The 10,048-nt window shown below is 35.9% G+C and overlaps 1 pseudogene; it reads right to left on the minus strand.

Annotated features, from left to right (window-relative positions):
• LOC103082640 (40S ribosomal protein SA pseudogene) overlaps positions 1–6,033 on the minus strand; it is a 7,138-nt pseudogene extending 1,105 nt beyond the window's left edge.
• Between the last annotated feature and the right edge of the window lie 4,015 nt (positions 6,034–10,048).

The following is a 10,048-nucleotide window of genomic DNA, read 5'->3' on the forward strand; positions in this document are numbered from 1 at the left end:
ATAAAAGCATTATTAGCAAATTAAATTGTGGTCAGTTTATATGCAGTGAAAAATTTGAAGAAAATGCATGACGTCCTAGATCTGGAAGAATTCTCAGCTCTTTGCAGCTAAAGGTCACAGTTATGAGCTGAATTGTGTCCCCTCAAAATTTATATGTTGAAGCCCTAACCCCCAATACCTAGAATGTGACTTTATTTGGAAAGAGGGCCTGTAAAGAGGTGATTAAGTTAAAATGAGGCCAATAGGGTGGACCCTAATCTAATCTGACTGCTGTCCTTATAACAAAAAGAGATTTGAACACACAGAGATACCCAGGGCACAAATGCACAGAGGGACAACCATGTGAGGACACAGCAAGAGGGTAACAATCTGCAAGTTAAAGAGAGAGGCTTCAGAAGAAACCAGCGCCACTGACACTGTGATCTTGGACTTTCAGCCTAGAACTGTGACAAAATACATTTCTGTTGTGTAAGCTACCCAGTCTGTGGTAGTTCATTATAGCAGCCTAATAAACTAACATAGTCACTCAGTCTACTATTTGAATGTATAAACAGAATTAGATATCTTTCAATATTTTTCTAAATATTCTATGAAGAATTTTCTACCCAAAAACTTTAAATAAATTTTGGGAAGTCTATCCTTTGTAAAGCCTCATGTTTCCCTAAATTTCCCTCCTGCACTTGTGCCCCTGAGCACTCATGTTTAAGGTCCTCTGGCCTTTTGTGTTTGGGATCCTTTTATAAAAGTTCTGAGTATATTCAAAGCATGTTATTACCACAATTCCCCAGGAAAAACACAAATATTGTTTAAGATTAGAAGTTCTATTATGAAATCAACCTATGTTTAAATAACCTTTTGGTTTTAATTGATGTTTTTAAAAAAATGAACAAAATGCAGTGTCAGGGTCAGAGCATTTGAGACTTAATAGCCATGAAAGATTTATGCACTCCTCGGTGTGATTACAAATGCATTGTCCTTTCTACACAAGGATGATGCTATGACCGTACAATCATTATTTAAGCATAAGCTGACAGGAGAAACAACAACAACAAACACCTTTGTCTCATTTAAAAAGGGAAAAATATATTCATCGTTTTTTAAAAAAAATAGAAGTTGCAAGTACTTGTGTTTACTTATGTAAGTTTGTTGGTTTGTGTCTGTATATTTGTGTTAGCATATTAATTCAATAGATTAAACCATTTATGAACTCTGTGTCCTAGGATAAATTCCTAAATCTAAAACAAAACAAAACAAAAACAAAAAAAACCACTGTCCCCTCACCTATAAAATGGGGCAAATAAAACTCTATCTCTAAAAGATTGAGATGGGAGGATTAAATAAGAAAACATATGCAAAACTCTTGGCAAAGTGGCTAATACATAAAAAGAGATCAATCAAAAGTTGGCAACTATAAATTTTTATTACCATAAAGCTCAGATGCTAAATTTCTCAAAGACAGAGACCTCTGTTATCTTAGGGCCAACATCATGCCCTAGAGAATAGGTTCCCTATGAGTATTGTAGGTTGAACTAAATTATTGTCTGTTGGGCTGAACCAAAATATATATTATATTACATTTACACGTCTTATACTTCTGTTACTTTCTAAAAGTATTTTAATATTGCAAAGAAAAAAATTTTATCAAATGTTAAGGCAGTTAACTGGGGAAAATAAACTATTTTAAGAAATCTAAGTTAGTTTGGACTTGATTCTTACAAACCCAATGCTTTTAAACAATATGTAGTCATTAACCATGTATGATAAGAAGACTTCTGTTCCAAAGAAAATTTAATAATATTGTTGGTATTCCAATTTGCTTTATTGATCAAAAATTTAATTTTTCCTTTGCTATTTAGAGTTGATTAATTTGATTTCTGATCTTAAAAACTTTAATCTTTTTTTTTTCTGAAAAAAGGCAAAACATTTTGCTAATTTTCAACTTTCAAGGGTCTGCAGTCAGTTCAAGGCTCAAAGCTGATAGTGGCACAAGTCCATTCAATTTAGCAAAAGTGAGTTCTCTGTTCCTCTCTAAATGTTACAGAGAATTCATTACCTTTTTTGCACTTAAAAAACTGAAACAATAAGCCAAGGATATCAACACATCATGAACTCATAAGAGGAAAGCCTATCTTGATTGCTGATTTCTTGCTCTTACAATTTACCCTAACAGAGGATTTCTGGAAAGGTATACCAGAACCATAGGACAGTGAGACTGTTCGGTGATGGAAGGATCACGGGGACAGAATTCAGGAATCCAGATTCCAGCCCTGATCCTGCTAAATCACACCATTTCTGGTGAATATCACTAAATTTCTCTAGATCTCAGCCTTCTTTTCTGGAAAATAGGGAGTATGATGTGTGTATCCTTCTCCATGAGAATATGACTATGCTTTGAAAAATGGAGAACACGATTTAAATATGGGAGATTTTTGTCTCATATGTTGTTTGCTATGGCATATAGTTTGCTCTATGAAAATGAGTATTGAGTAAGCCAATGCCACCAATAGATCTTATGAGAATTTAACAATGTACTCTGAACATTTACTGCATGCCAATTGTGTGCCACTTATTGCCTGGCTACTATGAACTAGGGACTTGAAATGTATTACTGTCTAATCTTTAGAAGGCAGCTACTCGGTAGTCATTTTTATCCTGATTTGACAGAGCAAAAACCATCAAGAGCATCAGTCCTGTATGTTTTGTCCACATGTGCAGGAAAAATGTTCTAGATTGGAGCCAGAAAGCATGACTATTCCCATTTTATATATGGAGCTTCTGAGGCTCAGAGATGTTGAGTTGCCCAAAGTCAAACAGAAGGTTAGTGACAGATATAGGCTCCAACACTTCTGGGAGATGGGTACTGGTAGCTCCATTTAACCTATGGGGAAACTGAGGCTCAGAGAGGTTTAAGAATCTGCCCTAAATTTCCCAGGCAGAAAGCTGAAGCCAGGATTTAATCCCAGGTCTGTTGACTGAAAAGCCAATGTTCTTTTCACTACCAGACAGTGTAAAAGGAAGCATGTTAGATACACAAAATATACCTCCTCCTTTTATTTAATACACAGTAGTAAAATTAATCATTTTGCATTTTACAACTTCCTTGTTCACTTTTCCCTCCCTCCTTGACTACAAAGCCTCTCTCTGCTCTTCTGCCTGATTTAGCTGGTCTCCAAAAGTCAAACCTGTTCTATTTTCTTTTCAGAGAGAAAGGTTTATATAGCATCATACTTTCTTTTCTTCTTGCCAGTTCTGCTTATATTGCTGAGAGTTCAAGGACTATCTTCCTTAACAATGCCAGATCTTTGATGCATTAGATTTAGGAGAACAGCTTCAGCGTAAGGATGAATTGACAAAAACTCTTTATTGAAGTTCAAATAGGAAAACTTTGTACCACTGCAAATAATCAAGATTTTAGCTAACCCTCTTTGTTCACAACATCCTATGGTGTTGATATTCTTTAGTGAACCTTCTCCCTAGGAAGCCTTCCTTCTTCAAATACCTTCTTTAGGTTCGCTCTCAGTCTTTTAACACCTTTACTACTTTATTTCTGCTCAGTGCAAACTTTTTGGTTTCTCTTTTCCTAGTTAGCACCACTGGAAACCAGATGAAAGGCAGCTTCGCACTTTGCACTGATAGTTGATCAAGATAAGCCGACAAACACAAAGGTTACAGAGATGATATTGTACAAGCTATATTAAGGTCGGGTAACCAGAAACCCAATAAGGTGGATTAGGGGAAAAATCAGCACAGATAATCTTAAGCTTCCAATGTTTGCCCTGAAAAGACTCAGTGCTAGCCTATTTCCTTTGCTCTACATAAAAGAACATTTCTTTGCTTTTGGAGCTGTTCATTGTCATGAAATCAGTCATTTGAATCAAAATCCTTAAGGACATTTTCCACGCTGAGAGTCCTGCTTTGAAAAGTGTCTAATTATCTTATAGTCCTGATAGGTACCCAGCATGCCCCAGACCTGACAAATTATTTTCTATCATTAGACCCCGTGAGAAAACTCTGCAATGTAAATACTGTACTATCAGAAATATTTAACTCACTTCTTAGCCCATAAATTCTGCTATTAATAAGAAAAAATCATTAAGGGATACAGTAAAATATCATGGTTAGAAGGATGGGCTTTTAGAGTCATTCAGGTACAGGTTAAATCCAAGATTGGGCACTTTCCATCTGTGTGACCTTGAGTAGTCACTTAACTACCCTGTGGCTACAGTTTTCTCATCTGTAAAACAGGTAAATGTGCCCACCTCATAGGTGGATTTGATCATGTTGCTTCTCTTTCTCTAGATAATGACAATGATTAGCATCACCCTATGCATAGATGGTTTACCAAAACCAAACAATACAGTTGTGCTAGGAGTATTGTGAGGATTATTGTATAGATTACTATAAAGGTTAAATAATATTTGCAAAGTACTTATCACTTGGTAAGTGTTCCATAAACAATTATGAACAGACCTCAAGCCAATTCAATATGCAAAAGTCTTCGGTTCTTTATGGTAGATTATGTGGCCACCAGATCATTTTTGAAAGCAAATCACAGACCCAGTTCTGCAACACATATAGACCAATATATTGACGAATAGACATGAATCAGGTGACACAAAATATTCTTTATAGCTTGATAAAGTCCCAGCTCTTGATACAGTTAAGTGTTCCATTAGCATCTTACATGAAATATTTTCTCAAAACAAACACATCACTAGAAATCCTCTCACACCAATGGCTGGAACCAGTCTGTTCAGAGCTCAGGTCTTAAAAGCACTATTTCTACTGCTAAAAGCTTCAGGCCTTCTTGAATTATTATACATTGTTCATGACTGCTTCTAGAACAATTTTAGCCAGTACAGGTATCCTGAAAAGCTTTAATTTTTGCCGATGAGATGGTCTTCTTACATTAATGATGCTGGTCAATAAGCCACCATTTTCACCTCTGAAAAATTATTTGCCATATAGTATGCTGTTTATGAATAATAGTGAACATTCTTATTTCTAACTTATTTCCAGAATCTATGCTGAAATAAGCTAGATTTTGATAGCATAGATATGAATAATAGAAGTACTTGCATTAGTGACCTCTAGAGCATGGAACTTCTAGTTTGAAAGCTAGCTGGACGGCCCTGGACTGAAATTCTTTTTTTTTTTTTTTTTTTTTTTTTTTTTTTTTTTTTTTTTTTTTTTTTTTGGTTGGGTGGGGGGAGTGCAGAGTAAAATGTTTACAGGCCAGGAGACCAGTTAAGAAGGTGCTGCAATCATCCATTGGCAATAGAGACACAGAAAAGGGAGAAGACAAAGAAAACCATCCTTCCACGCTCAGTCAATCATGATCCCTTGTCCCTAACTCCCAATAGTTCTAGTTCTAAGTAACTCAATTTACAGAGACCAGCAGTGGCCCAGAACCAAGCAGAAGTCTTTAGAATCACACAGAAGTCTTACGCAAACTAAGTGAAACACTGATTTCATTTTTAGAAATAATTTGGTTTTTTTTTTTAATTTTATTTATTTATTTATTTATGGCTGTGTTGGGTCTTCGTTTCTGTGCGAGGGCTTTCTCTAGTTGTGGCAAGTGGGGGCCACTCTTCATTGCGGTGCGCGGGCCTCTCACTATCCTGGCCTCTCTTGTTGTGGAGCACAGGCTCCAGATGCGCAGGCTCAGTAATTGTGGCTCACGGGCCTAGTCGCTCCATGGCATATGGGATCTTCCCAGACCAGGGCTTGAACCCGTATCCCCTGCATTGGCAGGCAGACTCTCATGGACTGAAATTCTTGAATAGAATGTTTCCAGCACCTGGGATGTACCCTCAGTCAAATAACACACACACAATACCACACTGCATATTTTAAGCAATAATCAATCCAATTTAAGCATGCGTTCTTTATAAATGAAAAACAAAACATATATTTAAAAATCAATGATTATGACAATAATCAGCTCACCTTATTTTTATCTACTGTCTCACCTTGGGTATAGTCTTCAGAATAAGAAAGCTGGTAACAGGGATTTGCCATGGGAGCCTCCATGGTGTGGAATGACAGATTTAAATGGAAAAAAAATTTTTTTAAAGGAAGGTGGGTGAGGGTGGCTAGTGTATGTGGCTAAGATGACAATGTCTAGGGCTTACTAGCCATTCTAAGCTTGGATCTCAATTCTGAAAGCCATCTCTTCCTTCAAGGCCTCTTTAGACTAGGTTGAAAACTGGTCGAGATCCCCATAACCTCTGAAGATAGGGTCATTGAAAATAGTTTCTAGCTGAGGGAAAACATAGACAATAAGGTACATTGTTAACAAATGTCTTTTATCCAAACTTCATAAGTGGTCTGATGACGCTGGAGGGAGACATGAAAAATCTGCTACTTGTCCAAGCAAGTTGAACGTCCACTAAAAAAAAAAAAAGTATCCACAATGCTTATTTCAGACTTTGGAATCCACAATGGTAAAGTTTATCTGTTCCCTAGCTGCCTTAATGTCAAATTCTTTTCACCCACCACCTTGCAGAAGAAGAAAGAAAGAAGGTTCCAAATACATGACAGCTTCTCTGTTATTGCCTGTTTATAATTTTTATAGGAAGAGATAATTTTTAAAGGAAGAGATAATTTTTAAAGGAAGGGGAGTCATATTATATCATTAGAGCTTTACAAAGTACTAGTGCATTTGTCTATGTCTCTACACTCTTTATTAACTGTGCCATTCAAGAGTTGTATAGAACAAACTTGTCAATTAGGAAATAGGCCATACTCTAGAAACTTCTCATTTAAATGATTCATTAGAGAACACATTTCAAAAGTACAATGTACAAAAGAACACTGCCACAGTTGAAGTCACAAATCTCTTTTAAAATCAGATAAGTGGAGAGGATAACATCACTGACAAAAACATCAACCTAAATTAATTTATCTAATACACATAAAAGTTATGAGATATATATGAAAGTCTTAATATCCAGGAAAATTATGCAAAAACATAGAGTTAAATAATATATTTTTAAATGTCATGGAGAAGAGGGACCTGTAGTAAAACATATAAAAGTTGTAACAGTTCATGGTATTTGATTGTCTAATATATATATATAGTCAACATTCTCCTATATTCTGGGAATATAAACTATAGAAAAGCATATTCCCAGAATATACATACTACTTAGAAGATCAATTCGACCTTTTTCTCTTCTCTAGAAATTCTCCTCTAAATAATCTTAAAATCACTGTCTTATTAATAATCACTCTTTACTATAAACAAGGGTAGACTATTTACTCTTTGATCTTGATTCCTTGGAAGTAGTGTTTCCGGACTAGCCAGAAAGTGTTTCATAAGTCAATTCTGGAGACAAGTGTTCTACTCCTCATTCAAGTAAGCCTGTCTGTAGCATCAATTCTTCATATGTAGATTAACTGTGTAAACCACATTTTATCAAAATTCTCTTCTAGTTTTAAAAGCTACGTGTTTGTGAAATAACTCAGTTTCTGAAATCTTTAAGGATTAGAAAAAGACATAAACAAAAACATTTATATAAGTTAAATGAAATAATTATACTTATTAAAAATAAATTTGGAGTCAAAAAATACTTGTTAAACTCTTAGTAGCAAAAAAATAACATGAAGACATAGTTATCATTTACCAAGCCCCCATATGCATATTCTCTCCCTAGAATGTTCCCATCACATTTCCACAGCTCATTTTATTCTTTCACTCAGCACATTTTGAGAAGTATCCTTCTCTCCTTCACTGGATGAGGGCTCATGGATTACAAAATAATTTTCCCATTAATTGTAAGCCTAATGATGTTTGTAAGGAATGAGCAACCACTCTGCTTCGAAGAGGAAGTGTTATTTGAACCAGGATTTGAATGATGAAAAGGAGATCTCAGGCAGAAAATAGAGAACAAGCTACTACTCCGTGCTAAAAGAACAATGTGAACACAGGAGCAAAGGTGTCAAAGAGAAAATGTTGAGAAGTCCAATATGGCTAGTTGGAAGGAAGTGGCTAGTACAGTTGATGAGTCTAGGGAGCTGCATATGTTGTGACCAAATTGTGGGGAGCTTTGGATTTTATTCTCTAGGTATGGAGAATCAGAATACATTTATAGACAGTGAGGTGCTGTGCCTAGATTTTTATAGATGCTACAGTAATGTTGGCAGTGATGATGAAGTGGATGGGAAGAAGATATTTGGTGAAGTGGACGGGACAGGATGACATTTGGTGAATATACTGCAATAGTTTAAATGAGATTCATTAGCTCTGAAGTGAGGCAGTGATAACAGAAATGAATGATACATTTTAGAGGAGATTATTGGAAGTAATTAAAAATTATTTGTTATAATTACTGGAAGTATTAAAATATTTGTCAAATGAATTAATTAATGAATAAATAATATGAGTTATTTCTGCAAAGTTGAATTAATAGTTTTAAGTGTACCAGGAAATTCTTTCTCTAAGATCCATTGGATTCCTTTTTACTCAGGTTTCTACTAGAATGTTTAAATAAATTTTTTCCTTTAGAATTTCTTGATAATCTCACTTTTTCAGTAGGTCATGATGTCTAATAACTTCTAGATTATTTGATATCCATGGAGGATAATGATCTTTGTATATTATAATTATCTTCAGGAAACACTTCTTTCTTTCTTTTTTTTTTTTTTTTTTTTTTGCGGTACGCGGGCCTCTCACTGTTGTGGCCTCTCCCATTGCGGAGCACAGCCTCTGGACACGCAGGCTCAGAGGCCATGGTTCATGGGCCTAGCCGCTCTGCAGCATGTGGGATCTTCCCAGACCGGGACACGAACCCGTATCCCCTGCATCAGCAGGCGGACTCTCAACCACTGCGCCACCAGGGAGGCCCAACACTCCTTTCTTTTTGTCAACCAAATTCCTTTTGATATGTGATCAATATTTATTAACACTAAATTGAACATTCTGAGTTAATGTTGTAAACATCTCTAGATTTCATAAAAGAGTTAAAAAATATCTCTGATTTGATATCATACAGGCTCAACTTTTTTTCAGGAATGTAATTATTTACTGTTGTTTTTAAATTGAACCTGTGGTTAATTTTTAAGCACAGTGTAAAAGGAAAAGAAGGCCGACTATCAATAATTTAAGTATTTACTATCCTTGGCAATATTTTCTAATCTTTATTCTATAATCAAGAAAAAAACTAAACAAATGAGTTTGATGGTATTCCCTGAATATAAGAAATTTGGGGTTTTTCAAAGAATAGTCTGTGAACGGGTATCTTTCATCATTTTTAAGGCTGGTCAAACCAGACACCAACAGGTTAAAGGAAGCTTCACATTTTTGTAGCTTGTGGCAACTCCATAGGAAGGAGGTAATCTTTCCAATTGACTTTAGCAGGAAAATACCTCAGTGGATTCTGATTAGCCCACCTCAGGTGATATACCCATACCTCACCAATCAGGGGATTGGCCAGACCTGGATCCTAAACCAACCCCTACAATGAAGGGGGAAAGGGAGGCAAAGCCTTGTGAATGACAATCCCTTCTGAGAGACATGGGATCATCTTGTGTGATTTCTACAAAAGAAAGTGGGATGCTAGTAGCAGAGGAAGAAGAATAGGAGAGGTGTAGAGCAGATAAAAAATCCTAACCGTTGTCCACATGCCTGGATTAGATCATGCCTTTTCCACTTACCAACCGAGGGATCTTGAATAAATTACTTAACCTTACTGGTCCTTAGTTTCCTTATTTATCAAACAGAAAAATTATCTCCCTTACATGATTGTTGTGAGAAATTGTTGACGTCGTATAAGCTCTGGGCCTTATCTGATTCCTGCCTCCTGCCTGGCATCAGTAAACTAATTCGAAAAGTATTTAAGAGATTCACTGTGTTCTGCTTACTGTACTAAACACTGAAGATAAACTAATGAGTAAGGACAGTCATAGTCAGTGACTTTAATCAAATAATCACACAAACAAATGTTTCATAAATGCTACGAAAGAGGGAATTCATACTTGAGTTTATAATAAGAGGGGAGTTGATCAAATCAGAGGTTCGGGGAAACCTGCCTGAGGAAGAGAATAT

This window comes from Lipotes vexillifer, unplaced genomic scaffold, assembly GCF_000442215.2.
Source record: "Lipotes vexillifer unplaced genomic scaffold, Lipotes_vexillifer_v1.1 scaffold415, whole genome shotgun sequence".
Lineage (NCBI taxonomy): Eukaryota > Metazoa > Chordata > Mammalia > Artiodactyla > Lipotidae > Lipotes > Lipotes vexillifer.